The 13,613-nt window shown below is 36.9% G+C and overlaps 1 pseudogene; it reads right to left on the reverse strand.

Moving 5' to 3' along the window:
* Nucleotides 1-43: 43 nt before the first annotated feature.
* LOC109001599 lies at nt 44-4,265 on the reverse strand (annotated as a pseudogene).
* Nucleotides 4,266-13,613: the final 9,348 nt, after the last annotated feature.

A 13,613-nucleotide genomic window follows, 5' to 3' on the forward strand; every position in this document is an offset into this window, starting at 1 on the left:
CTCTGTTTCCCTTTTGATTCTCTGTTTACTTTTCATTCTAAAACTAACAAAAGATCTGGGGATGAGCTTTTGAGCCGCAAGGACCAGGAAACCCACATGAGATGGTACCGGGATGGTGCTCGTGCAATGGTGTCGTGCGTTGCTGTGCGCTAGTGGTCCAATGGTGCGGTGCGAAGGTCTTATGCCGTGCGATTTGTGCCGTGTGCGGTGCGATATCAGCAGCTTCCTCTGCTTTCTTCTTCCATTTTACTGCCTTTCGCCTCATTGCCTTTCCCTTCTCCCCTCCCATCATTTCCTTAACTAGCGCTTCAACCTCAACTCGTTTTACATCCATATTGACCTCCATGCCAATCCCCCAACTGGTGCAAGCGTATCGGCAATTCGTTTGCTGTTCCGCAAAAAATGGCCTGCAAATAACAGGTACACCACCACAAACACTTTCCAACATAGAATTCCACCCACAATGTGATAGGAAAGCGCCAACTGCTGGGTGTGCTAGAACTTGGCCTTGGGGGCACCAGTTTGCTATCAATGCCCTGTCCTTTGTCGCCTCAAAGAATTCTTCAGGCAAAATCACCGAGTCTCCCATCACTATATCAGGCCTAACAATCCACAGAAATGAGTGCTAGCTATTTGCAAGCCCCCAAGCAAATTCCTTCAGATGTTGTTCGGTCATGACTGTCATGCTGCCATAATTTACGTAAACGACTGAGTTGGGTTCTCTCTGGTCGAGCCATTGGAGGCATTTTGAGTCTTCTTTCCATAAGCTTAAACTTAGAGATTTGAGTTTGCTGTCAGGAATATGCCGGTTGATGAGTAAGGGAAGCGGGCCTAGGGTGTAAATGTTGCCAGGGAATTTGGCCGAAATTGCTTCGAGTACTTCATGTTCAAACTCATCAAATGTGTTGAAAATGATCGCTGCAGAATTCAAGCAATTTTGTGCTTCTGATCCCAGAAAGTCGAAAAAGATATCCTTGGTGTCGGTGACTCTGATGAAGCTAGGGAGGTCCTTGAGCCTGATGTTTTTCATGCCCGGGATCCAGTTGATTGGTGTGTCGAGCGTGCCATCATCTTGGAAGCTTTCGTCTGCATGCAAGACATGAAAAACAGATTTCTGAGGTCCCCGTTTAGAGAAGCTGCTCTCATCTCAACATCCAAATAAATTCAGTCATAAATATTTTTCAATTTTTCTCTCATACATGTTCATCTAATCATTATTATTTATTATTACTTTTCCAAACTTTCATATAAAACACAAAAAATAATTCAATTTTTTTTAAATTAAAAAAAATCATTTAAAAAAAATTATATTATAGTAATATTTTAATTTTATAATATTTTTATTCAAAATTTTTTCTCTCATTTTTTAAAATGTAATAAAAATTTTAACTCAAACTATTTCACTATTATTCACAAACTATCTTATTACAATTAACAAAGTTTTTTATCTCATCTGACTTGGTAGAGATCATCTCTATTTTGTTAAATAAATCCTAATGGATGGATCTAATTCGTCTGGGTAATCATATATGCGCTTCTGTTTTCAAGATGATCTATAGACTGATCAGAACAAAAAGAGAATGCTAGAAGAGCATCAAGACCATTAAAGACATGTACGATATATTTATTTTTGAGTATACGTACGTTCCAGCTAGAAAATTTTGTTATACATGGACATTGTGAGATTACAGTTTCTCGGGGAGCAGGTCAATTACTGAAAGTTTTGAAATTTAAGTAATTGATCACATCTAAGAAGCACATGATTTTCCAAATCAAGCGATAAAAAATATCTTTATTTATTTTTTATTTTTTAAAAAGCACGTAGTAGATGCATTACTGTAAATTTTGATGGCAGATTACCAACAAAAGAAGCCTTATGAAACGTCAAAAGTTTCGGCTAACATTAAAAAAAATAAAAACCATTCGTATAGTTATTTTTATGTATTTTTTATATATTTTATTGATAAAATTGATTGCGTCACTTTTTTTTTAATATAAAATAATTATTTTGATCAATCATATCAATAAAATATATAAAAAAATAACTGTATATAATATTAGAGAAAAAACGAAACAATTCAAATTAATTAGCGTGAATGTCCAATAATATTGAGAAGGAAGTCAAGGTCATCCACCAAACATTAATCGTTCTCCAATTTACAACAATTCGTTGCATGTAAACTTCTTCTTCGATCAATGCTTACATATAGTTAGAAGGTGGATTAATATAAATATATATATAGATATAGATATATATGTATATACACCAATAGCTTAGCTATAGCTACGTCTGTCTAGTACTGATATCTAAGAATTAGCGCAGCTCCAGAAGTCAAAAGCATAGCTTGTTACGTACGCCATGAATTATTTTATTTTTAATTCCAAATTAATAATGAAATATTTCGAATTCAAAGACAAATCGGATTTATTTCAAATTTGAATTCGGGTAAAATCCAAGGGATGTATGTTCCAACAAACTTTCCAATTCCCACTCTATAAATTGACCATCCGCATGTCTTGTGGTTGTAATTGCATGTTAAAAATATAGTTTTATATGCTCCTTGAAAAACAAAAATTGTACGCATGGGTGGAATTTTTTGTTGGGGGGCCAGTTGACATAAATATAAAGAATAATGTTATTTTGACATCTTATTTTAAGACCTCATTTTAACATCTTATGTATTTTATTTTATTTTTTTTACTTAATAATTAAAGAAGTGACTATTAGTACATTCATATTTTTTTTTTATTTTTTAAAAATGTTTTAAAATAATAAAAAAATATGATTAAAAAAATTAAAAAAAAAATAAAAGGTTGATTTTGGCCTAACGGAAACTTGCAACGGGTAAATATGTGCGAAAAAGTAACACTGCTCAAATATAAAAGCATGTAAGTTCTTTTAATCTCTCTCTATATGAGTACACGTGCAAAAATCTATTTAAAGAGTTGAAGTAAAAAATCAATATTGTAATTGCAAAAAATTGATTAAATAAGAAAAAAGCCAACATTTTTTTTCAAATCCATCATAAAAGAACAAATATAAATGATAAAAACTAAGAAAACAAAAAATAAAACTCATTATTGAATCTAAGACTAAATGGTGTAAGGCCTTTATATGAATAGCTATGGAATGTATATTGCCTTCACTCCTAATTGTTAACTCGATGTTAGCATAGATGTTAACAAAATCCAATCAAAATAAATTAGCTAGTAGAAGACTTGAATGAGAAAGTCTCGACAAATAGGAAAAATGAGGTTTTAAATATACTAAATAGCTTATAAAAAAAAACTAGAAAATTTTCTTGCCTATTATGAGATGGACAAAATAAAATAAAATAATCAATGTGAAATTGTGAGATTTTATTAATGACCAAGAAATAGGTATAAGTATGAAAAAATTATTGAGAATTAAAATAAAAGAAATTTGGAAAACTAAGTACTAAGTAAGATTTTTGAGAATTTTTGAGGGGTCATTTTGTCTTTATATATATATATTAAGACATCTTAAAAAAGTATGTATTAAAGAAAGCATTTTGAAAAATTTTGGGCCCCTAATCGTAGTCTTCCGTCCCGTTTGGATGTTAAGTTGAGTTGAGATGCGTTGAGTTTTTTATGAGTAATAGTGAGTTGAATCTTGACGAAGGTCGTGATAAATAAAAAGTATTGTTTGTTTTATTATTATAAATAATCTTATCATGCCGGCCTCCATAGTCCATGCCAACTTCACCATGAAAGGCTTGAAAAACAAAAATAGTGAAAGTACCATTGAAAGGAAGGATGCCTCTATTGATGAGTTCAGTGAAGTTCAGATATCCCATAAAGCCACAAGCCGAGGCAGTCCAAAATTGTACCTCTGGGATGCCCAATTCTTCAGCAACTTTACTTCCAAAACCCATCATCCCATCCGATACTATGCAACTAACAGGAGGCCAAGCAGAGTTGAGCCTAATTACCAGCTCTTTAAAGGGGACTGCACAGTTCTTTCTTGTGGACTCACACAGTGCACGACCATCTTGAGTTGCATCAAGGTCGGTCGGTGGCATCCCGTCCGGGATTGTTTCAAACTGGAAATCCAACGGGCCCTTCACGTGGTCGGGTCCTATGGACCGGATTAAACGCGTGTGGTTGAACTCAGTGTTGACAAAGGTTATGTGGAAACCCTTGGAGCGTAGGAGCTTGGCTAAGTTCATCATGGGGATCACATGCCCTTGTTTAGGGTATGGGACACATACTGCATGGGGCTTCTTTGCAACCACGAAATCCATATCTTTAGCTTCCCAGTTGAGAGATTGAGATCGAATCAGAGTTCAAGGGTGATGATATATAGTTTACTAAGCTTTTCGCCTTTTATAGAAAAAATGCTTCGGTATTTGCTGTTCGATGAAGTCAAAGTACTGTCTCATAAACTGATTGATGGAGGGGTGCCCACGTGGGGCTGACCCCCTTCTTTACTGCAGTGTAAATGCCATTCAATTTGGCAATTGAAGGCTGGCCAGCCGTGTGTAGGAGGATTATATATAGTCATTTTCAATTGGTTTTTTGGAACCACCTTGAAGGGTGCCGCTCGGATCGCACCCAGCGGTGCTACACGCACCTGGGGGTGTCGCGCTCACCCAATGGTGTTGTGCTCACCTTGGGGGTGCCAAGCGCACCCAGTGGTGGTGTCACGCGCACCATAGGGGTCCCACGAGCACCACAAGGGTGCAGCGGCGACTCCAAACATTCTTCTTCTGGCGATGGGCAGTTGTTTGAGCCGCTGCAAGTCGTTGATGAAGAAGAGGCCCTGTTCACCTAGCTGGTGATAGAAGATGATGCAAGTCATTTGTCTTTCACATGGGCTTGGGCTCACAACTCATTTTTTTATCTGGAGTTGGGCTGGGTTTCTTAGACCCAAAACTTTGTTTCATATAAAAAAGAAAAAAGAAAAAGGGTGTCTAGGCCTTTTTTTATTGCTTTCCAGATAAATATGAGCTCATTTTTTGTACAAAGAAATAAAATGAATAAAAGGGACACTCAAACCCATGACCGCCTAGTGAAATTAAGGTAATAGGCACACCACTGGGTTGCGACTTCCCTTTGATTTAGGTGGGGGTTTTAAATGTATTTGTTATACATTTGTTTTGTTTATAAAAAGAATTTTTTTTTATATGATTTAATATATGCTTAGATATATTGTTATATTTCATGTGATTTTTTATTTAATATTTTAGATTAAATATGATTACATGTGAATATATGGTAATATTCATGCTATACTTTTTTTTTAATTCCATAATGTTATTTTACTTGTGATCTTTTATTTAAATAATTGAGATTAAATGTGATTACATGTATGTGTGAATTGAAAATGTGGATATGTGATTATTTTATCATTTATGAATATTAGGCTTGAATGTTTAGACATTAGTATTTATTTCTTTTAATGATAAAATAGAAAAATTCCCACTAAGTAGTCTTAGTTATAATTGTCAGTGTAAATGATAAGCTGAAAGAATTGCAGTGACCCCATTAAAAACTGTAAATGCACTGTATAGCCAAAAACCATGGTGGCCCTAGTAAGAAATGTAAATACACTGATGGAACAAGAAAAATGGATTGTAATGGTCTTATATGAACCATCTTTGTAGGCTGGCCCAACAAGTTGCTTTTGTTGGAGTAGCTGTCCTAGTAGACTGGCCCAAAAGGTTACTGCGATTTTAGTAAGATCTGTCTTTACGCGTGACTAGGATTAGGTGACTACCTAAGATAGTGGGAGTATGATTGAGATTTATAATGATTAATTTAATTCTCCCATATTTGCTTTAAATTTGGGAGGAAATTAGGTTAGAAATTTAATAATTGGATATTATGGCACAGGAGATGATTATGAAGCTTAGTGATTTTTTGATCTGTTGACATGTCTAAATTATTCTTTTTCTAGCTTGGATGGACGCAGCAGATTTCTTATGTGTGTGTATTATCCTTTTTTTGCATCTTGTAGAGAAATGGCATCCAAGAGTATTGTTGCCCACTTTAACAAGGGGATAAATTAGATGGGAAAAATTATGACATGTGGCATCGCAAGATCCAATATGTCTTAAATGAGCAAGAGGTCTTGGAGGCCTTATCTCACTCCCTTACTACGCATGGGGAAGGGACCTCAGAATAACACAAGATAGATTAACTAGTCTATACTCAATGGGCTAAGAAAAGCCGGTGCATGCGCATAATAATGTTAAGCAGCATGCACAATGATCTAATGTGTGAGTTCAAGATCTATGACACTACCCAAAGCATGTAGGAAGCTTTGAAGTTGAAGTTTGCTGGAACTTCAGCCACTAGGTTGTATTGATTAACTATGAGGTTTGACTCCTACAAGATGCTCTCTGACCACACGATGAAGCAGCATCTTAGGGCTGTGTTGACTATGATCCACGAACTTAAGTCGGCAGGAAGTAACCTGACAGATGAACAACAAGTCCAGATAGTGATAAGATCACTGTCGAATTCTTGGGAGAATATGAGCCAGAACTTGATGCATAACGAGAATATTAAAGACTTTGATGATGTCTCGCTTCACTTGGAATTGGAGGCTGTGCACCTAGAGGCTACTAAGCCCAATCATACGGCCTATATGGCTGATTCTGGTTTGCACAAGACATCAAGGCCTAAGTGCAAGAAGTCCAAGAATGGGGTAGTTATTGGACAAATTAAGAAGGTGTTAGGAACTTCTTAGCGCAGCAAGAAGTGCAAGTGCGAGAAGAACAAGTCAAAATTAGAGTGATTCAACTGCGAAAAGAATGACCACTTCGCTCATGACTGAACTGAGCTGAAGAAGGTACACTCTGACTTTTCTCGCATTGTTTTTGTAACAAGCCATGTAATGGTTGCTCACTCCTATCCTGTGTGGACTATTGATTCAGGAGCCACCAAACACTTAGCGTGAGACAGAGTTGGGTTTGTGGAGTATCGCCGGATTCCAGCTGGGAGCCGTGATATCAAGGTGGGGAATAAAGCTAGTGTGGAGGTACTGGGACTCGGTACCTACAAGCTGGACTTGCGGGGAGGCCGCACTCTTTTTCCTCCACAATGTGTTATACGCTCCTGAGATCTGACGAAACTTACTTTCTGTAGTCACTCTATTAAGACTTGGTTTTCGAATTGTATTTGAAAATAATTTTGTTTTCTTTTATTTGGGCCATGTGTTTTATGGTAATGCTTTCCTTCAAGACGGTTTTATGATATTGAATTTGGAATATTCAAATATAAAATTAGTCTATTGCTTTTCTTTCTGCATCTGATAATTTGGATTCATATAAATGGCATGCTTGGCTTGGCCATATAGGGCAAGATAGAATGGCTCGGTTAGCTAGAGAAGGCCTGATAGGCAATCTCGCTAAGGTCATCTTGCCCACATGTGAACATTGTCTAATGGGAAAAGAGAAAATTGTTTGGAAAAGCTACTAGAGCATCTTTTCTACTACAATTAGTCCACTTAGACATCTGTAGTCCAATGAGTGTGAGGGCAAGACACATATGTGTCTACTTCATCACATTTATAGATGATTTTTCACGTTACGATTATGTCTACTTAATCTTTCATAAGTCTGAAGCATTGGAATGTTTTAGGCGATATTTAAGAATGGTTGATAATCAGTTAGACAAGAGCTTAAAAACTCTAAGAACTAATCGAGGACAAGAATATCTGTCTAAGTAATTTAAAAGGCTCTGTGATAAAAAAGGAATCAAAATACAGTTGACGATGTCGAGTACGCCGTAGCAAAATGGCGTGACGGAAAGTAGAAATCGAACACTACTTGAGAATGTTAGGTCAATGATGGTACAAGTAAATCTACCAATTTCTTTTTGGGGGGATGCACTTTTGACTGCTGTCTACATTCTTAACCGAGTGTCCTCCAAATTAGTTATTCTCACCCCATAAGATCTATGGATCGACGAGAAATCCAATTTGAGTAGCTTGCGGTCATGAGGTTCAACCGGTTTTGTACACGATATTTCTCATAAGTATGAGAAGTTAGGCCCAAGAAGGAAAAAGTGTATCTTTATAAAGTACTCAGAACACTCTAAAGGGTATGTGTTAATAGGTGAACAATCTGATGGAAGTGTGACTGAGATTGAGTCACGAGATGTGAATTTCATTGAAGATGAGTAACTTGCGGCCATGAGGTTCAACCGGTTTTGTTCACGATCTTTCTCATAAGTATGAGAAGTTAGGCCCAAGAAGGAAGAAGTGTATCTTTCTCATAAGTATGAAACTCATAAGTATGAGAAGTTAGGCCCAAGAAGGAACAAGTGTATCTTTATAAAGTACTCAGAACACTCTAAAGGGTATGTGTTAATAGGTGAACAATCTGATGGAAGTGTGACTGAGATTGAGTCACGAGATGTGAATTTCATTGAAGATGAGTTTCCAAGTAGAGGTGAGGTTGATAGGAGTTTAGAACTTCATGAGATTGTGAAACAAAATGAAATTGCTCCAAGGAATTTAGTTGAGAATGAGGAAGAAATTCTTCAAACTTCTACAAATTATAAAAAGGATTTGAATCCGAGTGGGAGCACACCACTTGTCAATCAATCACAACAACCTCAGCCGTGTAGAAGCACACGTGAAAGTATTCCCCATCATCATTTTAAGATTGAATGGGAAGCTTTTATAGTATCTCTGCATGATGATAATGAGTCTAGGACTATTCATGAGGCTCTCTCATCTTCTAGTAAAGATGAGTGGATGAAAAATCTTAATGATGAGATTGAGTCTATGAAGACTAACCAGGTCTGGGATCTGGTTGATCTACCGATAGGGCGTAAGACTATTAGGAACAAATGGGTTTTTAAGGTCAAACGCAAGTCGGATGGGTCAATAGATAAGTACAAAGCTCGCTTAGTGGCGAAAGGATATACCTAAGAGGAAGGTATAGACTATGAGGAAACATGTTCACCAGTGGTGAGCTTTGCCTCAATTCGTCTGATTCTAGCTATAGTAGCAAATATGGATTTGGAACTCTTCTAGATGGATATTAAGACATAATTTCTCAATGGAGAACTAGATGATGAGATCTATATGGATCAACCAACGGGTTTTGTGGTCAAAGGTCAAGAGTGCAAAGTGTGCAAGCTCAAACGATCTATATATGGCCTAAAGCAATCATTTAGACAATGGTACCTCAGATTCCATCAAGCCATTTTCTCAAATGGATTTACAATGATCACATCGAACCATTATCTATGTCAAAAGGTCTAAAAAGAGTTTCATTATGTTGTCACTGTATGTTGACGACATACTACTAGCTGAAAATGATAAAGGGTTGATAGTCGCCACAAAAGAGTGCTTATCCTTCAATTTTGAGATGAAGGATATGGGTGAGGCAGAGTACATTCTGGGAGTTAAAATCTGCAGAGATCTCTCAAAGAGACTTTTGTGTTTGTGCCAACAGACTTACATAAAGAAATTCTTCGAGCGCTTCCTAATGAGTGGATGTAAACCCATTGACATCCCTGTTGCAAGAAGCGAGAACTTGTCAAAAGAGTTGTGTCCTAAGACTCAAAGAGAAAATGAAAAGATGGCCCGTGTCCCTTATGCTAATGATGTGGGTAGTCTGATGTATGCAATGATGTGTACTCGACCTGACATATGTTATGCAATTGGCTTAGTGAGTAGATTCCAATCTAACCCAGGACTGGCTCACTGGAAAGCAGTCAAGAGGATTATGCGATATCTCAAGAGAACTGCGGAATATGTGTTGTGCTATCAGGATTCATTTTTGTAGCTGGAAGGTTACAGTGATGCCGATTGAGGTAGTGACCTAGATGAGCGCAAATCAACTACTGGATATGTCTTTCTGCTAACAAATGCCCCATTACATGGAGCAGCAAGAAACAACCATGTATAGCTTTATCCACCATGGAGGCAGAATACATAGCTTGTTCTGCAGCAGTTCAAGAAGTTGTTTGGTTACGGAAGTTTCTCAAGCATTTAGATATTGGCACGAATACTTCAGATCCAGTGACAATATTTTGCGATAGCATGGTAGCTCTCGCATTTGCTAAAGACTCAAAATATCGTGGCAGAACCAAACACAGATATCAGATATCACTACATCATAGACATGGTAGCGTAAAAGGAAGTGGTTTTGAAACACCTTTCTATGAGTCACATGGTTGCTGATCCCTTAACGAAGCCTATTGCAAGAGATGTCTTTGAGGCTCATGTTAGGAATCTAGGACTGCGTAGACTGTAAATGTAATTTGTGTTTCAAATGACATTGAGATGTAATCTTTCCTTTGGGATATTAATACAATATGATTAAGTTCTTGTCTTTATCGTATTGTCAACAGGCTAAGATCAGCTCACTCACAAGATATGTCAACAGGCTAAGATTAGCTCACTCACACGAGCGATCGCCTCTAGCGCTTGAGTTGTGCCCCTAGGTACTTGTCCAAAGGGATAAGTTGGTTGACACAAACATATGTCGCCTTAGTGGGAGCTAAGATGAGGTCCATTGAGAGGACTATGCATGGGTTACTGACCATCCATGTAGCTTGTAGTTAGCCAGATGCGAGATCCTCTTTGATACCTTAGAGGCGTGCAAATAGAAGACCTCAGGTTAGATGCTTAAAGAGCGGCTAGACTAAGATTTGTACGGTGTTGATATAGGCATATGCTCTTTGAGAAAGAGAAATCCACTATAGCATATGTTTCATACTATATGTGCTTATACGACCATATGAGTAAGTGAGTAAAAGGTACCCCTCATTCTCACTGTGTGAGTCTCATTTTTAAAATGTCATTTACTTTTGACTATGTCATGAGATAAAGGTTGTGATGTCTGCTACTTTGATGTGCTGTCTATGGCCATGATTGATACGGTCTAAAGATGCATTGCTGGGAAAGCGGTTCGACCAAAATGGAGTGATGAGTGTAAAGGGAAGATTCTTCGATATCATATCTTCGATTGTGTTTGCTGACGTCAAACTATGACGCTACATCTTTGTAGCAGCTAAAGGTTGTGAACACACCGAAATGATTTGGAGGTAGTCAAGCATTGTTTAGAGTTTTTTTAACTCAAGAGGGTTCGAAAATGTTTGATCTTGATGCGATCGAATGAATCTAGGACATGACCAGACACTTTAGGGATGTTACTATGCTGATCTTCTCTGGGAGAGATTTGATGTATGTACTCCCACCTTTCTACAGATATGCTTGGTGGTTGCACAACCTATTTACTTGTATGAACAAGATTGATGACATTAGAGAGATGCAGACCTGGGGTCATGCCTATTGTGTGCGAGTGGGAGATGTTAGATGGAGGGGCGCCCACGTGGGTTGACCCCTTCCTTTACTACAGTGTAACTGTAACGCCCTGACCCCGAGGGTCCGGAGAGTTAACTCACATAATCTGATAATTAACTCCAACAATGCTAATATATTTCTAAAACCAAGAATATATCCTTCCAAATCTTCAAAACAACGTAAATACTTCAATTTAATAAACCATACGTACTCACATATTCAATCCTCAATATCACAATCTAAATAAAATATCAACTTTTCTTCATGTCCCAAATAACAAACTAGAATAAAATAAACTTAACATAAATCTCCATAAACCGTCTAAATCCATTGAAATCAACTTAATAAATAAATAACATCTAACAACTGTACTAATATTGCGAGATACCCAATAACTATTCACTGATAATCTTGTCCACAAACTCTAATACTCTGATCCTCAGCTGAACCATCAATGTCATATGAAAATATTAAGAAAATTAAGGGGTGAGTTATCAACAACTCAGCAAGCAAAGAGCATATACTAGCATATAAACATGAATATTTATAATGTTCAATATGCAAATAAAATATTTACTTTTCGAATGCAGAAACAACATATTTACTCTTGAAATGCATAAACAGACTTGGTACAAAAACACTAGAGCGAAATTTCCAAAGAGACAAACTTATTTCCCAAAAGAAAAATCCATTGGCACATCTAAGCTGAAATATTATAATCATATCATCTTTTAGCATCACATCGGGACAAATACCATGTTTAACCCCCGTGATAGGGTTATAAACTACAATTATACCCGTGGCTGGACCGTATACCATGTTTCACCCCCGTGGTAAAGTTATAAACCATCATTATACTCGTGGCTGGGCCGTATTCCATGTTTCACCCCCCGTGGTACGGTTATAAACCACTATTATACCCGTGGCTGGGCCGTATACCATGTTTCACCCTCATGGTACGGTTATAAACAACCATTATACCCGTGGCTGGGCCTTAACAGAAAACAAAACATATATCATCGGAATCAAATCACATTCATATACAGAATCAGAACTTCATGCAAAGGTTTTTAGATGACACATCATATAAAATCAAAGTACTGAATAGCTTCAGATCATTTCACATGTTCGAAACAAACAGAATTAAAATATTTTCATTTATTCATAACAAAAACTTTTAGATTTTTCATATTCGCTCTGTTGCATAGTTCAGAAACAAAATATACAAAGTTGGCTCATGTCTACACCAGTCAAGATAGAACATACTTTCTCTGATATAGAATTTATGCATATGCAGAATAAACATCTGAGGTTGTTTTCATATTTCTTTAAAAAATAAACATGCTTATTTCAAAGACAACCTCATTTCATTTCTTTTATGTAAAACTAGTATATGAACCTCGATTTCCTGACTTCTGTGTACAAAATATGCCTTGGATCTGTCCTCTAATTGTATCACAACCTAAAACAATAAATGTATACCACAAGATTAATAATTCAAACATTTATACCACTAAACTCAATTTATAAAACTTAAATCAGCCCCTTTTTGTCTAAAATTCTCCACAAGGAAAATCCGGACAGCCCACTTCAAACTGTTAATATTTTCGCTCTAGCACTACCAAGTAATTTCCACCCAACATCCACTTAATCCAACCAGACCAGCCTAAAAATAACCCAAAAATTTACACTAAACAGTCCCAATTACTAGCCCAAAACAGTCTCACAAATCCGTCCAAATCAAACATACTCCTCAACCTCAAGACTTCAATCATAATCAACCACAATCCAACAGATAAAATACCAAAACAACATAAATTTACATAGGTAACAAATTGCCAAAAGTTTACTGAAGTAGTGCAAACTTCTAATCAACGCCACAATCATATCAGTAACACTACTACATTTCACAATCCAACCATAATATTCAAAACTACCAAAAGCTTCAAACAAGCTTACCTAAAAGAGTCACAAAACTTCGAACCACTTCGAACGGGTGCAACCCACTGTAATCTAAGCCCAAATTTCACTGAAATCTCTAGTGAAAGAGATAGTGGTTTGCGCAAAGAAGGATGGAGGGGGTTAGAGTGTGTGCACGACAAACCAAAATAGTGTGGGTGTGTGCATGAAAACAACCAAAGAAAAAATATAGTGAAAGAGGATCCGTGTGTGTGCAATTACAGATGATAGAACAAAATTTTAAAAGTGAGATCAATGAGTGGGAGGGATAGCTACCGAAAATAAAAAAAATAAAAACCCTCTAGAGAAAGAATTTCAACGACAGCACCAAGGTTTTCGAGCCCCACGAAGTTGCTGCACAGTG

The sequence above is a fragment of the Juglans regia genome, chromosome 10 (genome assembly GCF_001411555.2).
Source record: "Juglans regia cultivar Chandler chromosome 10, Walnut 2.0, whole genome shotgun sequence".
In the NCBI taxonomy this organism is placed as follows: domain Eukaryota; kingdom Viridiplantae; phylum Streptophyta; class Magnoliopsida; order Fagales; family Juglandaceae; genus Juglans; species Juglans regia.